Below are 23,248 nucleotides of genomic sequence, written 5' to 3' on the forward strand. Positions count from 1 at the left end.
TCTATATGTTTTTACATTTATATACTCTGGATATGAAATTGTTAAGGTGTGAATGAAGTAAGATGTTATTATTTCTGTGGTAGACAATCTATAATTTTCATTATTACTATAAGATCCTAAATGTACTTTCGCCAGATTGATTTTATTATAAATTTACAAAAAAAAGCTAACAATCTTTAAGTTGCAGCTTTTCTAAGGCTATGTGTCTCAAGATCCATAGTCATACACCTTCTTTACTTTGAAGCTTTCTCAACAAAAGTATTGACAAGTATGGCGCAATAAAAAAATTTCAATTTTGTAATTGGAATTACTTCGATTAAAATTGAGGTTTTTTAATAATTACTAATTTTTATTTTTACTAACTCTATCATAACTCTTTATCAAGCCAAGTGCTAGTGAAGTTATGGGCAACGGTCAAAATTAATTTTTGTTTCTTGAGGGGGGAATCACAAGCTTCTAACTGTTATCCCAGTACGTTGTAAAATACAGTACTTAATCAGCATTAAACTTATACAACATGCCATTTTTAACATACCAAGTTTTGTACTTTTGAGGTTTAGTAAAGTACTTTAACCAATTTTTTAGTACACCAGGGACTTATACCTTCCTCATAGCCATGACTTTTCTAGCCTCCTAGTACATTCGTTGCAAGAAGTCAGGAACATGACAAAAAGCACCTTTACGAGGCATAATATAAAATCTCATTGTTGTAGCTTGAGACTACTACGAGCTATTCTGCTTGTGACCTCTTTTTGAATCATGAGTTATTTTACGGGACTGTTATCTATTATTACCATAAAATAATATCCCTTGAGATGAGGTCAAAATTTAATTGCCCATACAATAGCCCGACACTTGTTTTTACCGCTTAAATAATTCTTTTCTGCTTGATTGAAAGTGACGCTTTGAAAAACAATCAGGCTTTTTCACTGTCTTTATATTCGTAAGCAACAACAACACCTATGACTTAGCTACTAGCATCGCATTGGGCCATAAAAGGCCTTGAAAAATTAAATTCAGAAGGACCTGGAGCCTTACATAAAAAATTTTTAAAGTTATACTTCTATAGGCGTGGTTTGCACAGGAGTAAATCAACTATTTTGAATTTTGGACTTGAGAAAAAGTGTGACGAAAGTGAATTTTGCCTGATTCACCCCCTTTTACCTCGTCCCCTATGACGTACTTATAGTCCTCTTAATTTTACATAATGCTACCACACCATACTTCATTTTAAGTTTTATAAATTTTTTTCTTGAACCCAAAAAAAAAAAAAAAAAAAAAAAAAACACAGTTTCACAAGAGATTTTAACCTTTAACCATCCGTACACTAGCAGAGGCCCATACTAACTCTGCCACAAGTGGTACAGAGAATCTTATTCCTGCATCTCATTCTATAGTTCGTAACAATAACCCTCGTATAAATTTTTAGTTCCTGTATATTAATTAATTTAGTTTAGTTATAAATTGAATAAATAAATGATCTATTCGATGGAATAACTTTTTTGTTCAACATTTTCTTAGAAAACTTGGAAATTACTAAATCTCAGCAGAGAAGCTTCCCTGTATACTAATTATTGCTTATTGACTCATTTTTACTTTCTTACTCTTACGATAAATACATGATTGTGTATAAAATTTTTCATATTTTTAAAAAATTATTAAAAATCAAAACAAAAACTTTTTGTACTTAACTTGTTGTGTTCTTTGTGGTAGTGAGTCGTTAAATCCAAACCTTTTCAGAACTTTGTCAATGTATGGTGTTTGTGTAAGTAAAATTTTATCATGTTTTCATTCTCTTTTCAACTTGATGCCTAGAAATGTGCCAACCTCGCCAAGATTGGAAATCTTAAAGTCAGATTACGGACCAGTCGTAATTTTATTAGAACGAAGTTATTTATGTCGCGTTACTCGGGGGGCTGGAATTTTTAAACCGACAGATTTTTTTTTTTTTGCAAACAAAAGTGGTTTCACCCGAAGTCTCTGCCTTTTAAGTTTCCCCTCTTATTCCGTCCTCCTCACCTACTGTTCTCTACACTCTTCCCCTCTCCCCACTATATATGTATATCTGCCAACTGTGCGGTGTTACTCTTCTGCATACCTTTACACACCATTCCCCCTCACACTCCCAACAAATTAGAATTTTAACAAATTTTCATTTTATTTTCCCACAATAATTTTTCTTTGACTTTAAATTTTTTTTATTTACAATTCTTAAAAAAAAAAAAAAAAAAAAAAAACATTTTTCACTAAAGAGAATGGAACCCTCGACCTCCTGCACATGAGGTCCAGTACCTTACCCACTCTGCTACGAGCGCCGCCGACTAGAAAAACTCGGTTTCTTGTACTTATCGTGCCGTTCGTAACTATAATATTCCATTTTTATATGCATTCACTGATACTACATTTAATTCATGATAAATTGTGTAAGTATTTGTGTTCAAAAAAAAAAAAAAAAAAAAAAAATGTTTTAATTAGCATAAATATGGTTATATAGATTAAACATAATAAGGCGCGTTATTACGCATTAAATATTTGTATTATATGCATTTGATGCATAAAATACCGACCGATTTTTATTAAACCTGAGGTTTTTTTTGGCATTACAGTTATGCTAATAATGACTGTTATAAATTAATTATTTTATAAATAAATTATTAAAATAAACATATATCATAGAGTTGCAAAACGTATAAATGGCTTTTAAGATTTTGAATTCGACTTACTAATTATGTTACTATGTCACATAATTATATAAATTAAAAAAAAAAAAAGTGAATGGAAAAAAAAATAAAATATGAAAATAAGAAAGAAATTAAATGAAGGAAATACAAAAAAATTAAAAACAAATGTAATAAAATGTAATAAAATGAAATATGAAAAAAATAAATCAAGAAATGGAAAAAAAATAAAACAAAAAATAAAGAAAAAAATGAAAAAAAATAGTTTACTACTCACGATGTTCGAACTTCGTGAGAACGTCGTGCATAGATACAGTACTCACGAAGTTTAACCATCGTGAGTAGTAAACTGTTTTTTTTTTTTTTTTTTTTTTTTATTCGTTTTTCAAGTGTTTGTTTTAGTAAACAACATGAATGCAGTACTAACGTTTACAGAGCTTTGTTCTTCCTGTGGGTCTGGCGACCCCCTTGTTACCTGAGAAATTGTGTCTATACTCATTTCATGTTTAAAGAACTTCGTTCTCACCATGGGTCCCATGACCCATTTATATCCCCTGGTTTTTTTTTTTATTTTTTATTTTATTTATTTTTTTTTTTTTTTTCTTTATTTCTCGTTTTATTTTTTTTTTTATTTCTTGTTTTTTTTTTTATTTTGCGTACACAATTGCTAGCTATCATCATATCATCTACGTATAAGATGAGGACCAGAAAGTTATCTGCTTCTCTTTATGTTTAAAAGCAAGGCTCACTCGTATGTGACTGCAGTCCAAATTAAAAGTCAGTCTTGCAAATCGCTTATTTCATCATTTCGGTCTGATCTTGAGTCTACAAAGTGCTTTCCCCAGTTCACAAACCTTAGCTTTCTTAAAACTGTCGTCATCAAGCAGGCCTTAAGAAATCTTCATGTACATCTCTTCTTTAACAGAACCATGTAGGAAAGCTGTCTTGGCATTAAGTTAGCAGATCTCCAAATTATATCTAATGATTATTGATATCACTGAACTTACAAGAGCTAGCCCAGATATCAGAGCGTAGGTTTTTTTGCAGATCGTACTTGTTCCTATTATTTAAACCACAAATTACCAACTTTGCTCTAAACTATGTGTTTTCATGTTTGTCTATTTTCTTCTTTAAAACCCATCTAGAGTCGATGATGTTTAGCTTGCCTTCATCAGCATTCATGGTTGGTCTATCTACAACTTTCTACATTTTATTTTTCTGCATAAATCCCTGTTTTTCGATAATCGCTCCGAGCCATTTATCGTGATCTGGAGATGCAACAGCTTATTTTTAGTTTTCGGGATCCTTATTCAGTCCAGCAATCAGGGTGTGTGTCGGTTTATCTTCCACTTCTGCAATCAAATAGTTAACATTGCCCTTTGATTGAAGCAGTTTATTCAACTTGTTTGTGTCGATAACTCCTGCAAAACTTGTATCATTAATTCTAGTTGATTGCTTAGGGTTTACTTGACAAAGCTCTTTAACTTTCTTGGGCCGACCACGCTTTCTCTTCACAACTGGTTCTCCCACTGGTTCTAATGACTCTTTACGGCTAGTCTTATAAAACTTAACGAACCATTCATCTTGTTTAATGTCTGTCTTGTGGTAACCTGAGTTTGCTATTTTGTCTTTCCCCTAGATATCTCTGAATACGAGTCTTCCTTGGAATTTCACATCTCAACTCTCATAAAATTTTCCATCTTCAGGTCTTAAGAAAGAGTATTCAGTAGTGGTATAACCAACTAGCACGACTCGTATCTCTTGTGGGCCAAATTTGGTGGTTCCAGTGTTCCTTTGTATTTTGATAAATGCGACGCAGCTAAATTTTCTGGTTTGGATCATGCCTATCTTCAGATTAGGTGCAAACTTTGCTACAGGGGCAATCATATCGTTGGACTGGTAAAGTGTCTGATTGTAGGCATATACTGCACTGCCCAGGGCTAAATCCTACATGTTCTTCCTGAGCCTACAGTTGTACATGTAGGTTCACACTTTGTTTTGTAAGGTACGATTAAGCCGTTCTAAAATTTAATTATACTGAGGAGTATCTGGACAGGCCAATTGAAGCTCTGCTCCCATTCTCTGAAGAACTTCTATCATTTGGCCTCCTGTAAGCTCTGTGCCTTAATTGCTTCGAAGATAGCATACCTTTGCAATAAAATCCAGCAAGTTTTGTGCGCTTGTCACAAAATTGTCCAGACAACGTCCTACTTCACATTTTGTTGTCACAAGGTATGTTATTGTTAATCTTGAGTAGTCATCGGTGAAGACGATTATTAATTTATATCCTTTAGCATAAGTGGCTGAACTGATCAGTCCTATTGTATCAGCATGATCTATCTCGGTTGGTTTGTTTGCCTTATCTCTTCTAGTATTGAGAGGCAATCTCTTGATTTTAGCCACTTGGTACACCTCGCATGTTTTAATAAAGCTTCCAAAGACAGCCTTATTCAAATCTTTATTGTCCGGAAACTTTCATTGCAACGCCTTGAGATATTCCGCTAAGGCATGTCCTAATCTAACCGGCCAGAGCATGGCTCTGTTATTTCTTTCAAATGTTCTGTACTGTTCTGTAGATGGGCCTTGAGCTTGTGAATTTCACTAATCATAAGATCGTTACAATTATAAATTGTTTTATATTTTACAGTTTTCTTAAACTTACTTTGATGAGAGCTGTGTAGACTAGCTGCTCTTTCCGATTAATTTTTTAAGATTCCAGGGCAGCTCCTATCATTAGTGCTAATTTGCTAAAACTTCTTGCTCCTTGCTTTCGGGAGATTTTCTACCATTAAACGGTTATCAATTTCTTTACATTTCTCATAGTAACTTGTGCTCTGGCCATCTTGCAGTAGTTCTACTATCTAGTAAGGACTCTTGTAGACACTAGAAATTGAAGTTTTGTTAGAACGTGGATCAAATATATTTAGCTTTGTGTTATTTAGCTATATACTCATTTCTCTTCCAGCAAAACAGTGAAGGGACAGCAAGTTTCCAGTGAGCACCTAAGCACATACAACTCTATTAGGGACTATCTTGTTTAGGTTATTCTTACCCAAAACGCATCTTTCTCCCTCCGCTCTCAAGTCCACGGAGAAATCCCAGTTCGCGTATTTAATTTTTTTTTTTTTACAGTCATTAAAGTTTTTAAAGTAGAGTTAAGAATTAGTAAAGTGTTATGTAGCGCCTGAATCTGCTACGAACTCAACTTTACTGCAACCGCTATCTCGTGTTATCTCCATGCGCGTAGAGAGCAAAGTTTTAGGATTAACAGTATACAAACCTTGACATGTAGAAGACCTAGATATTTTTACATTATTTTTACCTTCTTTGCCTTATTTCTTGTTATCGACCTTGGCTTTCTTGTTGTTATGATTGGTATACTGTTTGTTATATTTCCGCTTATTACTATCTTTATTACTATTGTTATTCGTATCCATGGTTACCACCACTAGTGTTGCGTTGAATATTCCAATTGTTACTTTTGTGACAATTACCTTTGCACCTCCCTATATAATCTCACAGGTCCTGCACAAGCCATTGGCAGGTGTAGCACCGCTTGAGGTTCTGCCCTTTTTTCAGGCAGTCCCTCGAATAGTGCCCGTTATCATTGCATCCATAACATGGCGGCAGTTACGTTGGTAGCTGGTCGAGAGCCTGGCCCATCTCGGTTTGGCCCAGCGCCAGTACCACCTGGACTTGGTCTAGCGTTCACCTTAACTCAATTTCCTTTAGCACCCGTTGTTGGTCGTAGAAGTGACCTTTCTGCCTTTTGTTTCAGAATATATTGTCTTAGGTACTTAAAAGATAAGCCATCCTCGCTTTCAAACAGCCTATTAAAATTGGCTGTTTTCACGTCCGGTACTCCATCGATGATTGCATAATGGAACCTCTTTTCTTATCTTCAGAAAAACTGTTATTCAAACTGGTTCAAAATCTTTTGCCAGTCCAAACTAGTTAAAAATCTCTTACGAGTCCATTAGAAAATTCACAAAATTTAGTAGCACTTTACTCTTTAGGGTCAAATACAACGGGATGTATTTTGATACGTATTTGATATGTGCTCATTTTTATGTCACTTTTTTTTATATCTCTTTTTTTTGGATCATTATTGAGAGATCAGTGATGTGATATTTTTTGTTTTAGTAATCAAGGGACAACCAACCTAGTATTACGTTTAAGGACTGTTCTTTATCTTCTTCCATTTTTTCTTGAATAATGTTTATAGTGGCTTACAATTTTGAATTAATTGTTTGAAGCAATTTTTCAGTTTTTAATTCTGACCGTTATTGTTTTTAAAATAATCCTAGTTTAGTTGCATTAGCGAGGGAATAATAAAAGCAACCTAGACTATCTTTATCGATGACTTCTATCGTTAAACTATCATTAGGCACAGTGCGTTCAAACATCAGCAAATTATCAATGAAGTCGGAGTTCAAGTTAATCAGTTGTTTACATGCATTAGGTCCCGGGATACATGTAGTAAATTTTTTTAACCTCTAATTTTCGTCTCCTGGACAGTTTTCGCTCAAGAGTCTTAATCCTTCTTTGTTGAGCGGCTAAAAGCTGCTCAAACTCAGTTCTAACAGTCTCTTGAGACCTTCTATTTTCCTCCTTTTCTTTTTCCAAGGCCTCTTTGTGTTGGAAGGCAACAGCCCAAAACCTCATAGACATCCAGGAGCTCTGTTTGTACCTCTTTTGTTCCATCAGTTTCTTGATTTCCTCAATATTTTTCTTTGAGGCTTCTGAAATCTTGTTGCATGAGTTTATAAGTTTTTTAGATCAAATTTTTTGACTGGTTCTTTTCATTAGTTCTTTCTTGAGTTTATGATTTGCATGTGCCATCTCTTTGTGTAAACTATCCAGCTCTTTCTTTAGGTTATCTTTTCTGTCTTGCAAGTCTTTGAATTGGCTATCAAACAAATTTAAATTCCTACTTTTTAAGTCTTAAAGCTTATCGTGAGTTGAGGTATCAGTAAAATTCATCTTTTTATCCCTCAAATCTTTATTCCTATATTTTAATATGGTATCAGTCAAATTTATTTTTCCATCTTACAAATCATTTTTCTTATCTTTAGATGAGGTATCAATTAAATTTATTTTTTTATCTCTCAAATATCAATTTGTGTCTTTAAATGAGGTATTAATTAAACTCATCTTTCTCTTTTTCAAATCTTTGTTATTGTTTTAAAATGAGATATCAATCAAATTTTTTATTATCTTTAGGGCTTTTTGTTTAGATACGCTGTTGTTTCGAGACGATGTGAATTTGACTAGCATATTTTTCTATCAAATCAAACATGTCTAGCATGTCATTATTGTGATGTGCATCTTCTTCCATGTATGCAAAAGTCTTATTATTTATGGAAAACATGGCCAGGTTACTTTTACGAGTTACAACCACTTTGTTAAGTTTCTTTGGATCGTCTTCAATCTTTTCGTATGCATCGTTTAACATATTCATAGCATTTTGACCTAAAAGTTGAGAGAAATAAATAAACGAAAGTTCTCTATTTTTATGTATTTGCGTGCGTGTAAAGCTAGTAATTTGTTTGTAGGAGTAACACGGAGATTAAGCGTGAATGAATCCAAGAGAAAATGGTGTCAGCATCATATATGACAGGCATAGAGAGATAAACAAATGGCCAATTAACAGGATTTACTATTCTACGTACGTCACCAGCCGTAGTGCGAAAAAGCGCGAACGTTGAGTTTGGCCGAACGCAAGCCGTAACCAAAACGTGCACCTTCTCTCTTCGTCTCGACGTGTCCCCCTTGGTCATGACTGACTGGTTTAGCAAAAATGCGTCTCTTTTGTGACGATGCCAGCCCATCTTTTACATAAGCAAGCACGTGCTGGATCTTGAATTTCCTGAACTTCCGAACAAAGAAGACCTTTTAGTAAACAAAAAAAAAATTAGTTATACGATCTTAAGTAAACTGTTTTTTTCCATCTTAAAGCAAGACACAAATCTTTCAAGGAGTACGATAAACGAGTATAAGTGCAAAAGACAACAATGCTTCTTCCTTAAAGCGTCTTTACTGACTGCTCCACCCAAGGTCTCGAGAGTTGGGCCGTCGTTTGCACCTCAAGGCGATTCGGCTGCTACACCTTCATTTCTGCTCTGCTCTGCCACCTTCTGTGGCTGACCCTCGCCCTTATCGAAGGAAATCGGGGTAAGAGGACTGTCAAGCTCCTCCGTCTTACAGTGCTCGCCACCTGACGAACAGCTTCTAGTTGCTTACGCCATTACGGTAAGACATACTAATAATAAAAGGCACACAGAGAATGCGCGATGAGCTTAAATACCAACAGAGAAGAAAAACGCTGGAAAAATCAAACAAGTCCACACTCACACTACAATTTAAGGCTTATAACCTGTTAGCAGTATAGATGTATGGGCAGGTGATCGGACAAATAAAGTGTAGAACACTATCACTTTTATTGTTGAATACGGACTTGTTTATGATCACTATCTTGAGTATGTGCTATCTTTAGGTTTTTACATGGTTAACTACAAAAGTAAACCAAACTGAAAAGGTGAGATCAAATCAAAAGTTATATGAAGACAGAAAGTGCGTGTAAAACTGACAGACTGACCACGCAAAAATGAAGATACTACAGGTATTAGTCGCTGAAGTGCAGCGTCACGGCATCTCATCTTCTTGCTATTGCGCATGCGCGAAAATTAACTTATCAGTGCTAAGTAAACATCTTATATTTAATTGTTAATGTTAATAATCTTGCCTTAACCTTGAACAAACAATCTTGTAAGTTACTGTTTATTTAAAATAAAAACGTTTATTATTTTGATTACAAGATTTTCACAAAAAGTGTTAAAACGTATCATGACATTGTTCTTGGCTAAGGAGAATCTTTTTTAAAACAAAGAAGTTACTTTGGATGCAAAATGTTATTACTTAGTTTAACTGCAATAACTGAAATAAGGAACTTCTGATAAAAAAAAATATACAGATGATAATAAATCTAGTGAAGATCTAGTTAAGGTGTTTTAAAAAATAATCTTATAATAAAGTATTTAAGGACTGTACAAGTTAACTTAAAAAATGACTTTAAACCCATATTTTTTCACTTTTTAAAGGAGAATAAAATAAAAACAGAAATCTCAGAGAATCGTTTATACTTAAATGACAATTTTTAAAAATTTAAATAATTGAATCACCATCAGAGATTTTTAAATTATATTTTATGAAAAAGATGAAATAGTGTATAATTGATTCTACAAAAAAAAGGAAATTTTAAAGTGTCTATTAAAATTTGAATACTTTGATAGAGATTACAACTTAATGATCTTGTATTACACGATAAGATGAACAACATAAACGATTTCTAAATCTTGTTATTGAACGTTTTAAGGTTTCTTCAGGAATAAACTGCGAGAAACTTCTTTCTATTAAGCCTTAAATGAGGTATTAAAAACAGAAAAATATAAATAAAACTGACAAAGCTTGTAGTGCACAAAAAATCATGGACATATCCTTATAATAAACGACAGCTTTAATTGTTTTTAATAGCCTCCTTTAAACACAAAATAATGGTCCAGCTTTTTAGGCTTACAACATTGAAACAATGTGTATATACAAAGCCTGTCAAAGGCTATGAGCTGGTTACTATAGTGAACCTGCCCTGCCTTACAATGGCTTTATTTTGAGAACCATCTAATAGGGAATAAAAAAAAACTTTTAAAGTTAAGCTTTCGGCTCTTTACTTGAAGCGCATGCCCAGCAACGCCGAATATTGTTTTTTTTATGTATTATTTCTTCCATACTGGAATTTGTACAATCAGTTTGTAGTTTTGGTGGTATATATACATAAAATAACTTAAACTCGTTTGTTTAAGGTTATTTGCAGGTTTACATAGCTGATTTACATTGCTAACAATTTTTAATAGCCTATCAAGGTGGGCTAGTTAGTAATCTTTACAATCCCGTTGTTGCTTTGGCAAAATTTTAGGTGGCTTGCACCAGAAAGTTTAAAACAAGCATGTTTTTAAAGTAATGTACGGCTTTTTTTTGATCAATTGCATTTTAGGTAAAACCTACTTAAAATAACCAAAAATACGTTTTTTTAAGATTATTTGCAGTTTTTTCATAGTTGATTCACATTGCTAACAATTTTTATTAGCCTATTAAGGTGTGCTATTTAGTGTTTTTTACAATCCCATAGATGTTTTGGCAAAATTTTAGGTGGGTTGCACCGAAAAGTTTGAAACAAGCATTTTATTAAAGTAATCTACGCTTTTTTTTTTCTCCTAGCACATTACCCAAGCATTTTGCCTGCCCTGTTTCTTTGAGTGTTTTCCTGGTGATTTGGCGGTAGTTAAAAAAATTGTATAAGACTCTGATATGTACCAAGGAAGCTCTAAGATTAGGAACCAATACACAATCGGTCTCAGTGATTATATCTTGTAAGGTGGGTTCGTTGCCGAGTGTTAAAGAGCAAAGTTGCTTAAGTTTTCAATTCTATGAATGAAAGTATCTCAAAGTAGCCTTTACTAAGATTTTAGGTAACTGGTTAAACAAACTATTATTTTCTGCAATATCTGAAGTGATTATTTTTTAATATCGCTCTATTGTATTTGACTAGTTTTTTTTTTTTTTTTTAAAGTAACTTATATTTGTTCCTGTGTTTTTTTATTTTTAATTTGTTTCCAAATTTTTCTAGCATTCTAAGCAAACTTATCAATGTCCCTTCGAGCATAGATAAGATTCTTACATGTTAAACCCTTATTTTTTATATTAATGAAATTCATAGCTAATTGTAAACTAGTGCTAGATAATATTACATGTAAATTTTCCAATTCACTCAATTTCTGAAATTAAAATAAATAACTACTCAATAAAATTTCTGATAGTTTGAGGTGCGTCATCACCATGCTATAAGCGATCAAGCACCAAACATACAAGTATAAACCAGTTTGTAGTAAAAACTTGCTACTAGCTTACGTATACTATTGTTTACGAAATTAGTTTTCTTGCTCTACACTCTTTCTCTTGGCGTCTGCGCATCTCGGTAAGTACCACTGCATGGAAGGATTCCAGGTCTGGGTAGGCAGTGGATGTCCTCGTCCCTGGCTCGTTGGAGGAGGACTGGTTTTTTTGCCCCTTAACGCCATTTAAAGCTAACTCACAGATAATTTAGCCCCGTTATATGCGCTATATCTCTGCGCACTATCCATTATACTTATTCGCTAACATTTCTTGCTTATATTTTGTCTAGCTTCCTGCGCGTAAATGACAGTACACGTTATATACCTCGCACCAACTGTTCAAGTTTCAACTTGGCGAATTTTCGTTCTTTTTGTTTATTATTTTGAGAAATAGTAAAATGGAAGAATGTTAATAAATGAGAATGAAGAGCGTATTTTATGAATTTCTAGATGTTAAAAGCTGCGTCCTTACAGTGTATTCAGTGTTAAGCTGCATCACGTGGTAGGCCAAAAATTTTTTTTAAGTAATCATAAAACTATCCTAATCTTTGGCATGAATAAAAACTTCATCAAAAAAAGTAAATGTAATGCCTTGCCTACGTGCGTGCTCCAAAATGCGTTGCACAAGTTTCACGAAATACCGTTTTACGTTTGCAAGGCCCAATACTCGCTTCATGCATAATTGTCAAAAATTAATATCTTTACACCTAATTCACGTTTAAAATAAGTGTATTATTATATACTAGCACCAAATCCATAGGTTTGGCATAAGTGTTGACTAATACATGTGTTTTAAATGTGAATTTGGTGTCTAAGTCCCAATTCTTCCTGGTTATGAACTTTGTTCCTTTTCTGTGTTTCTGTAATAAATGCCACATTCGATTTCGATTTATAATTGAGTAGTATTTGTAGATATCTATATAATGAATTGAAAGCTATAAAAATATTTTCACCGTTCAATTTCTTTAGCAAATCATCCAAATTCGATAATAAATATATCACTACCTTCGTAAATTTATTTAGCTAACAATGATCTACTACTAAACGAGTTGTCAAACTTTTTTCTGCATAACAAACATTAGACTTACGTAGGCAGATTCGATTTTTGTCACCAACCGCCTTGTTGAGGATTATTAACAATATTATGAAGATCAGTACGATTGCGTGCATTTTAATGATATGGCCTCAAACTAAAAGTGAAGGCCTCATTTACCTTAATGTTCATAAAATGTTTACAAGTTTTGCAGATCTTGCCCAAATTTTTTAGTATGCAATGATGGTATATTTTTAAAATTTTTACTTGATCAACTTTTTGCTCATTTGTAACAGTATCGTCAATAAACACTTTTTTTGTTTGTGTTTTTTCGACACCTAATTTAAAATTATTATTAGTCTTACATTTTATTGCTTAAACTGATTCTCCTACTTTTTGCCTAATCTTTACTTTCATTGGTTTTGCTAGATTATTAACAGCAGGCATTTTTGAAATGCTTAAATAAAATCCTGTGCTTTAGTAAGTGGATGCCCAAGCCACGTATTATATTCCTTGGATTAATCCAGCACAATCCGTAGACTAATTTTTCTTAGTTTTAACTCATTAAGTTTTATATACAGTTAAATAATTTTAAGAACCTATACATTATTACCATGGAACTAATTTAATAATCATACACTAACTTACGTAAGCAGGCTGAGACCTACTTTTGCTGCAAAAAAACAACCGGCCTTGTCGAATTGTTTCACTTACTTAAAAATGAGACAAAAAACTTACTCATCAGTATAAATCTCGCAGGCACTCCTCAAATTAACAGTCGTTACACGGTGGAAGAAAAAATAAGGAGTGTGGAACACTAACATTGGTGTATCCACCGGTCTCAGAAACTTTTAATGCTTGACAACAGACATTTCTAATATATATTGGCATATGCAAAGAAATATAGAGTGTCTGATGCATCAAATTTTATCATGACAAGCAGCAGCGCGCAGTGGTGCCGCGTTAAGCTTGGATAAGACCACGCTTGTTTATTTAAGCTTGCTCAGTGTACTGCAGGAGAAGGGTAGAGTTTGACCATCAGCTTCATTCAATATTCTTGACATAATCGGCTGCTCTTAATTTCTCTTGGCATCATCGGCTTGTCTCGCTCATCTATCAACTCTTAGTTTTTTTGAGTACGGTCAGCGGGTCAGCTGCGCTTGACTGTGCCTGTGGGTGTCTTGGCATCACCGGTCAGTTCTTGAGAATCTTGAGTTCTATCAATCGATTCGTATCGATACTGTCTAACTATAACTTGATAACAGTGGTGGCCTGGTGGGTAGGTGTAAGACCTTAGGTAATATACCAAGTTTCTGACAGGTAAGACATCTTGTAATATAATTATAGTGTTTCTGACACAAACAACACTAGTGTTAGTGATAAGTACTATCATAACTTCTGGGAAATATTAAAAAGTTCCGAAGCCAATCAAAGCAGAGTTACAGTGGAAGTCATAGATATATAAAAAATATAACAACTTGTTTCGCTCAAATGTACGGCGCTGAAGCAGAAGTAGAAGGAGATACAACATCGAACGTGTGTATCTGTCTCTCTCGAACATTCCTACCTTTGGTCATGTAAGAGAAAGACAAACGCCCACGTTTGATATTGTGTCTCCCTTTACTTGTGCTTCAGCGCCGTACATAAAAGTGAGCAGTCTTTATTTCTTGTTGATGTTATAAGACCACCTTACCGTAGATGGTAGGTGTAGCTGTATTGAAACTTCAAACTAATACAAGAATGGTCAAGAATAAGAATGATTACTAATTTTGAGATGTTGAGTTACAGTTTATGATTTGATTTTTAATTAATTTAAAAAAATTGATTTAATGCGTTATTTTTATTTATTAGTGTGCTGTTAAAATTTAGAATATAACTCAAATAATTAAATTACCAAAAAAAGGGAAAAAAAATACAATATCTAAGGGAAAAAAAAACCGGAACGGTATAAAAAAAACCCTGATTTATTAAAAAAGAAATTAAAAAAAAAAAAAATAATAAAAAAATTAAAAAATAACAACAACAAACCAGGGGGGATAAATGGGTCATGGGACCCACGGTAAGAACGAAGTTCTTTGAACATGACGAGTATAAAAACACAATTTCTTAGGTAACAAGGGGGTCGCCAGACCCATTGAAAGAACGAAGCTCTATAAACGTTAATACTGCATTTATGTAGTTCACTAAACAAAAACTTGAAAAACGAATAAAAAAAAAAAATAAAAAAAATAGTTCAGTACTCACGATGGTTGAACTTCGTGAGTACTGTATTTATGCACGACGTTCTCACGAAGTTCAACCATCGTGAGTACTGAACTATTTTTTTTATTTTTTTTTTTTATTCGTTTTTCAAGTTTTTGTTTAGTGAACTACATGAATGCAGTATTAACGTTTATAGAGCTTCGTTCTTTCAATGGGTCTGGCGACCCCCTTGTTACCTGAGAAATTGTGTTTTTATACTCGTCATGTTCAAAGAACTTCGTTCTTACCGTGGGTCCCATGACCCATTTATCCCCCCTGGTTTGTTGTTGTTATTTTTTAATTTTTTTATTATTTTTTTTTTTTTTTAATTTCTTGTTTTATTTATTTTTTTTTTTATTTCTTGTTTTATTTTTTTTCATATTTCATTTTATTACATTTTTTTTCATTTTTTTGTATTTCCTTTATTTAATTTCTTTCTTATTTTCATATTTAATCTTTTTTTTTTCATTCCCTTTTTTTTCATATATCATTCTTTTTTTTTCATATTTGATTTCATTACTTTTTTTTCATTCTTTTGTATTTCCTTTATTTCTTTTTTTTATATTTTTCTATTTATATTCATTCTTTTGTTTTTTCTTTTTTTTCATTTCTTTTTTCATATTTCATTTCATTATTTTTTAATATATTATTTTATTTGTTCAAATTTCATTTAATTTCATTATTTCTTTTTTTCATATTTCATTTTTTCATATTTCGTTTCTTTTTTTTCATATTTAATTTCATTACCTTTTTTCATTTATAACAGTAATTATTAGCATTACTGTAATGCAAAAAAAACCTCAGGTTTAATGAAAATACAAATATTTAATGCGTAATAACGCGCCTTATTGTATTTAATCTACATAACCATATTTATGCTAATTAAATTTTTTTTTTTTTTTTTTTTTTTTTTTTTTTTTTTTTTTTTTAGATGTATTATTTAGAAAACAAATACACAATTAATAAAACAAATTCATAATTGAATGTATTATCAGTGAATACATTTAAAAATGGAATGTTATAGTTACGAATTACACGATAAGTACAAGAAACCGACTTCTATAGTCGGCAGCGCTCGTAGCAGAGTGGGTAAGGTACAGGACCCACATGCAGAAGGTCGAAGGTTCAAATCTCTTTATTGGAAAATGTTTTTTTTTTTTTTTTTTTTTTTTTTTTTTTCAGAATTGTAAAAGAAAAAAAAATTTAAAGTGAAAGAAAAATTACTGTGGGGAAATAGAATTAAAATTTGTTAAAAAATTAATTGCTTGGGAGTGTGAGGTGGAATGGTGGGTAAAGGTATGCAGAAGAGTAACACGGCACGGTTGACAAATGTACATATATAGTTAGGAGAGAAGAAGTGTGTAGAGAACACTTGGTGAGGGGGGACGGGGTGAGGGGAAAAACTTGAGAGGAAGAGATTTCTGATTCAAAAAAAAAAAAATCTGTCGGTTTTAAAATTCCAGCCCCCCGAGTAACGCGACATAAAGAACTTCGTTCTAATAAAAACAAAGTAAAGATACAACAAAAATTAAGATCTAAAGCAAAAAACGGTAAACAATTCGTGGAAAAGGAGAACGGAGTGACGTCCGTGTTGCACGCAAAATGTATTGCACTCTCGCGTACACACTCAAAATGGCCGTTACAGTTCGGGCGCGGAAGACTATCCGTCAAACGATCACCATGAGGTTATACAGCTACAGCCCTGTCATCGAAGATTCACAGGCACGGTACACCCCCGATCACACACATACACACACACACTTAAGTCCAACGGATAAATTGCTCAACAGGCGTTGACAAATGTCTGGAAGGCAAGGACACGAATGGGATTGCCCGGAAGGCGTTGACAGATGCCTAGGAGGCACTCGATCGTTGGATCGAAAATAAATTGCGTGATTCGTGGTCTTGCGTTTTTGTTGGTAATAAAAAAAAAACAGGTTCAAAGTCGATAATCAAAACGATCAGAACGGTTAGATTCGCAAGGGAACTCCGCACGCTAACAGTAACAGTAGTTGACTAAGTAAAAATGCACGCGAATACAAGTGATCGAGTGGAAGCAGCGCGAGAGCAGTGCTGCTATCATCCATCGTGCAGATGCGAACACGCTGCGAACTCACTCACATATTGCGCACTCGCACTTCGTTTATGTTATGACGTAACATTGTTATGTCTATGGTGGAAAGTCGTATGTACAAGAATCGGGAGAGGTAGACTGCCACCCGGCAAAGGCGGCAGAGGACATGCATTAAAGGTTATCATCATTGTTGACATCCTAAATCATATTAGGTAAACTTTTGGAAGTTGCATCTGTTTTGTCATTCAGAAGTTATGTCTGTGGAGTGTTTGTGCACACAACATATTTCTTTATATAGTTTCTTTCTCTGAACATGAAAGTCTTAGACTTATGTAAAAGAACAGAGTAAAGTTGAAGCATTTTTGAAGACCATATTTCTGAAGTGCTACACAAGCTAAGTGTTGTTGTGGATGTTATTGAGCCCAAAGCAGCAAAAGCCTCAGGGACTTGAACTCAGCTACATTAAAAAAGGATTTGTTGCAAACAGATAAAGATAAGTATGCCAAAAAGCGTTTGTCTAATCATCCTACTGATCATGATCAAAGGACTTTTCATGTACTCCAAAAATTTTCGAAAAAGCAGACCTCAGTAAGTAGTATATCGTAAAATTTTTTGCATTGTTCGATAACTCAATGATGTAATATTTTTATGACATTGTTTCAAGCTTTACCTCACAGCTGCGTCATTAAATCCGCTCCCAACGACTGCATGCTTACAGTAGGCAAATTTCATGAGTTTTATTACATGAATGCTGTCACTGGAGTAAATAAAATCGATTCGTCTTTCATAACGGTTTGTAAACAATCTGAATATTAAAAAAAATGTTAAACTATTTTTAATTATTAATTTTGTTTGCTAATTTCTGCCCAATAAGAACTGAGATTTTATAATTCATGATACATGTTGTACTACGTATTAATTATTTAATTACAGGTTTAGGTCACTACACTCTCTGAGTAAACTAAGTACGTTTCTGTTAAAAAAGTTCTTAGATGTCAAGAAAATTAATCAGTTTGAGTCAGAGCATCAAACGTAAGTCGCTGGTGCTTTGCTTGCCAAGATACACCTAGCTCGTACATCAAGGTTACAACCCTTACTTGACGATTACTGCTCTCGAGGTCAAAAAAAAACCCTATGAGCAGGATCTTTACTGGAAGCAGCACCTATTCATAATCATTTTGTCTGTAAGACCTTGATCTTTTGTATTTTTAATGCGTATGTGTCATTTGTCTATTTCACGTTGTTTCCAGCCTTTGAACAGTAGCCACAGTGCTGAATTTGCTTGGGACTGCTGCCTCAAAATTTGTTGGCTTTGCAGCTACCAAGGATGAAGGACTTACGCCTATACTGCCTGATTTATCGATTACATGAAGTATAGCGTTTAAAAGTGCAGATTTTACTGGTACTCAAGAAAATGAGCAAAAAAGATTGTAACTAGAGTGTAAAAAGAGTATAACTAAGTACAAAGTATGCTCCTTTTATTAATTAAAGCACTAAAAAGATTCACCAAGTTTTTAGAATAGTAAACACAGACACTGACTTTTTAGGCCTTACAAGAGCTCTCAGAACTTATTACAAATTTGGAATTATTAGTTATAAACGCAATTCTGTCCTACAAGCCATGTTACTATTGCTCCCTTTCGACTGACAAAGATCACACGTAAGGGAAGCTCCGCTAATGGCTCACGCTGCACTTAGTATAATTATCCATGCATTACTTATTTTACTTTCGATAAAGTACGTTACTATAATTTCTTAAAAGCTTCCGCTTGCTTAATGGGATGTTATAGATTTATGTTTAGCATCCTGGCGACTTTACTTAAAATAATGCATTGCTCATCGTCCAGGTCTTAAAGTACTACAATTTGTTTTTAAAAAGTACGTGCATGTATACATACTAAATATCCGTTACTTCTTGTGAGGTGAAAGCTTTAAGAATTAATGTTAATAAACTCTATCATGTTATTCAAGAAATCATAAGCAATTGTATAAAAGACATTAAGAAAAAAAAAGACAAAGAAAAAAATTGTTATAAAGCTGCATTTTTTTTTTTTGTTATTTTCATCTTGAATTATAAATTGTTATGGACATATTTGTAAAGTGCTGTTATCGTTTATAGATATTAAAAAAAAAAAAAAACAGCACAAATTAGAAAAAAAAACTATTACAATTTGTCTAAGTGATTTTTATATTGGATTTTTTATATAATATTTACATAATTCTTGTCTGACAGTCTCTGCGTACCCGACAGAAAAATCATTATTCACCATTAAACAAGGCAGTAGAGCTTCTCCAAATGGTGCCTTTAAAGTCACTGGGATGGACGCAGAGTTGTGCTTTAAGTCTAAAATAATATTATGCAGTATACAAGTCGATTTGATGATCATATTGACATTTTTTGGCATTTTGTCGATTGTTGCATGAAAAATGCAAAACTTGTTGCACGTTAAAGCAAATGCGTTCTCGACAACTACGCGCGCACAAGAAAGCCTCTGTTTAAGTTTTTTGCTCATTAGACAAATAAGTGCCAGGGTAAGGTTTTGAAAAATTTTTTCTCAAAGCATAGGCCCCATCGCCAATAAAAAAGTAGGGTAGTATAACTCGCAAACAAGGGAGCTCTGCATCTCCTGGTACAGCCACTTTTTTTTGAGTAATAGCCCTGCATAGTTGTGACGCCTCAAATGTACTAATATCGCTTTGATGACCCAGACTGCCAACCTCAATAAATACGTACTTATAATTTGCATCTACTACTGCTTGTAGCACTTTCAAAAAGTATTTTTCATAATTAAAATATAGTGAACCAGATTTCGGAGATTTTTTAATCCTTACGTGACGTCCATCTACTGCCATCAAACAGTGCGAAGAACTCCATTTGTTGTAAAATTAATTAGAAATCCGAATAAAATCTTTTTCAGTAGGTATTGGCATGTGTTATGGCTGAAGAATCGTCCACATTTTGTTCATCGTATCATTAATAATTGAGCTAACGGTTGACACTCCCATCTTAGAAGTAAGTGCAAGTTAGACGTATGTCTCACCGGTAGCCAAAAACCTGTAACAATTGAGACCAGCAGTAAAATTTTCAGTCCAAAAAGTAAAGTTCTTTTAAATGAACTACTTCAAATAAATTTTTTCCACCTCGAACGTTTTTGAGACTTTTGGACGTTTACTGCTCCCTCGATAGGAAAAACAGGATTCACCACGTATGCATCATCCAACTGGGGCTATATTACGGACGCTTGGGACCTGCTTCGCAGGTTCCTTGGGCCACAAAGTAGCCCTGATGGCTGTAGTGCTTATATAACGAAATAGTAGTTTTCGTCGGATAAGCGCCACAGCCACTGGGACTACTTTGCGGCCCAAGGGCTCATAGGGTAGCCCCGGTTGGATGGCGCTTACGTGGCGAATCCTGTTTTTCATATCTAGGGAGCAGTAAAGGTCCAAAAGTCTTGAATAACCTTGGAGGTAGAAGAACTACTATTATTTCGTTTTGGTATTCATTTAATTTCTTAATATACCCGATGGTAAGCACCAATCTTTCTTCAGTTGAAATTGGCTGTGTGTGTAGATTACACCAATTTTTTGACAAAGAGTCTTACAATTTCTTCAGCCAGTAATTGAAGGTATTAAGTGACATTCTTATTTATTTTTCAAATTTCACAGGACATTTCTTTAAGGTTTCAAATAGATGGTGATATTCTCCTAATGTTTTTCTGTTTTTTGTAATCTCATCCATTTAAATATATCTTACTTTTTTTTTACAAAATTAGGATACGTTTGCAGTTTGTCTGTAAAGAAAAAATAAATGTTATTAATGTTATTGTTATTGGAACCTTTTAATATTTTTTTTCTATACCTTTAAAAAACTTTGACCTGAAATAAACCAATACAACATTTGTTTAGACGTGGGAGGTATAGGTTGTTTCATTTTTTTTGGCTCTTATTAGGATTTTAACCTTGCTGAAGCACCAATTTATAATATAAATTCACATAAGGTGGTCAATTTTGAGGCCCATTAACATCAGCTACTAGCATCTCCCATTCGGTTCATTGCACCCAACCCAACTTTAACATCGCGCGCCATCTGGTTGAATAGTAATCGTACCACGCTATCAGCTCATCAAACAACGCTAGAGAATTTTTTAGAAAATTTCAAGATTTGTTTTGAAACGAGTAGTATATTACATTTGCTACCTTTGTTTATGGATTTACCTTATGGCTCTTATAGATCAGCTGATCATATTACCACTGCTCAGCTTACCGATTATTCTACCAGGTGGCGCACGAGGTTGTTTTCCGGTACAAATATTGCGAGTCCTTAACATCAAATATCGTTAAACAATAGATGAGAAAAGTATGCAACGGTAAAATACTTTTAGCCTGACATAACATCTACCCCTCCACGTCCTCTTAATAATTGAATTAACGATACAAGGGCTTGCAAATAAAAAGAAAATAATGTGAAGAAACAGCAAATAGAGATTTGCTGATCGCATACCTCGACTTGTGTACTTTTTTCTTGTTGTTGGATATTAACTTGGATGATTCATTGACACCTTTTACCAATCTCCACTTAAGTCCGCTTCTAACTTTGTAGTGAGACGGAGCTATTCCTAATAGTGTTCTAACGATCGTCCCTAGTAGGCAAGTAATTTAAGGTTCAAAACGTTCCAGGTTCCAGTGCCTTTTCATACTAGGGGGGTATATTCTATATACAGCTCAATTTGAAGTAAAGTGACTTCACAGTCTCCACACCAAGGGAGTGCTAGAGAGACATATGTATCATGTCTTTATCGCACGCCCATAATATGACGTCACTTTACTAAAAATCAGGCCACATAGAATACGTCTAAAACGTTCTAAAAATTGCTTGCCTACTCAAGTTACTTAGAATTTGAAATACACTTGTCGTAAGTAGATCGTTTGAAACCAGGCAGCACGACACGAAGGAAAGAAAAAGAGTGGCCCACAATCGAGATATTTTAATATTTAAAAACCTTAAATAACCTGACATTTATCATTAATGTTCTGCAAAAGTAGTGTACTCCCATTATCTGTCGTTCATAAGTGGTGTAAAATAAATTTTAATAAAAACAAAATGGTGTGACAGGTTATATTTTTTATTCTCAAGGTATATGAAAGGGTCCATGAATATGGACCTTTACTTTCGATAGCCGTTGTTAGTTGAAACCACGCCGGTATCCCTACTGCCTGGTATGACGTAATTCAAGAGTAAGTACATGCTAAGTTATTAGTGGAAGTCTAAGAAGGAAGTTTCGTGTAAGGCCATGTGGTATTTCATGCAGGCAATTGGTTGGTTAATATTTTGTGTCATACAACATGGCATTGCACATATGATTACACATGGCATTACACATGGCATCCCTCGTGAGATTACATTACTAAAAGAAAAAAATATAATAACACACATCAGCACCAACTGAATGAAGTTTGTACATGTAATTATTAATTAACACTCATGTATAAATATATTCCGGGGAAATTAAAAGTATGGACATATTTAATGGTGTTATATTTAGGAATGACGATGTACGATGATGACTATAACGATAATATCGATGATTGTAATGATAATAATAATAAATATGACTTCTATGATCATAATGATAATGATCATGGTTATAATAACCATTGTAATAACTGTGATAATTATGTTTATGATTGTTATGAGTATAATAATTATTATTATGATTATAGGATTATAATGATTATGACAATGGTAATGATTATAATAATAATAAATAATGACAATAATGATGATTTTGGCTAATACAAACAATAATTTTGACTACTTCAATGATTTCAACTATTTTAGTTACAGTAAAAATAATTATGACTATTATCATGACGATGGTAATGATGATGATTATAATAATAATAGTCTTAAATTTTTTACTATAATAATTGTAAATTTATTATAAGAACTTAAAAAATACTTATTTATTATTTGAGAATAGAAATAAAAGATTCAACAACTATATCATCAGTTATTTATAACAATGCTTTTCATTTTTCACTTTTTCGTAATTCTTATTTCAAAAAAAGTCCAAAACTTTTTACAGAACGATCGATATCATTGTTACGATTTATTTTTTTTTCACTTGACAAATTACATGTTTTTTGTAAGCAGGGATATCTTAAATAAAAAAAAAAACATATGTACATGTGATATCTATATCAGCAATGTCTATTCTGGCAGTCTAAAATCAATTAAAGATAGAAATCATTTGCATTCAAATTTCTTCCAAAC

At 33.3% G+C, this 23,248-nt stretch overlaps 1 protein-coding gene and 2 long non-coding RNA genes across 4 annotated transcripts in view; 2 read left to right on the forward strand and 1 right to left on the reverse strand.

Moving 5' to 3' along the window:
• The window catches only part of LOC106638276 (fatty acid synthase-like), a 1,454,996-nt gene that overhangs the window by 1,199,765 nt on the left and 231,983 nt on the right, over positions 1–23,248 (forward strand). The gene's annotated exons all lie outside the window — the stretch shown is intronic.
• LOC149375658 (uncharacterized) lies at positions 17,021–18,406 on the forward strand. 2 transcript variants are annotated; one of them, XR_016293672.1, is made up of 4 exons: positions 17,021–17,562; positions 17,639–17,766; positions 17,908–18,158; positions 18,225–18,406. It is a non-coding gene; the product is annotated as an uncharacterized LOC149375658 (long non-coding RNA). The 2 variants fall into 2 exon arrangements; XR_016293671.1 differs by having other exon boundaries at positions 17,908–18,406.
• LOC149375659 (uncharacterized) lies at positions 19,205–21,688 on the reverse strand. The gene is made up of 3 exons (XR_016293673.1): positions 21,476–21,688; positions 20,496–20,765; positions 19,205–20,029 (listed from the first exon to the last, which is right to left on the reverse strand). It is a non-coding gene; the product is annotated as an uncharacterized LOC149375659 (long non-coding RNA).

The sequence above is a fragment of the Copidosoma floridanum genome, unplaced genomic scaffold, assembly GCF_036245765.1.
Source record: "Copidosoma floridanum isolate Cflo_tuat_1 unplaced genomic scaffold, Cflo_Japanese_pri ptg000005l, whole genome shotgun sequence".
In the NCBI taxonomy this organism is placed as follows: Eukaryota; Metazoa; Arthropoda; class Insecta; order Hymenoptera; family Encyrtidae; genus Copidosoma; species Copidosoma floridanum.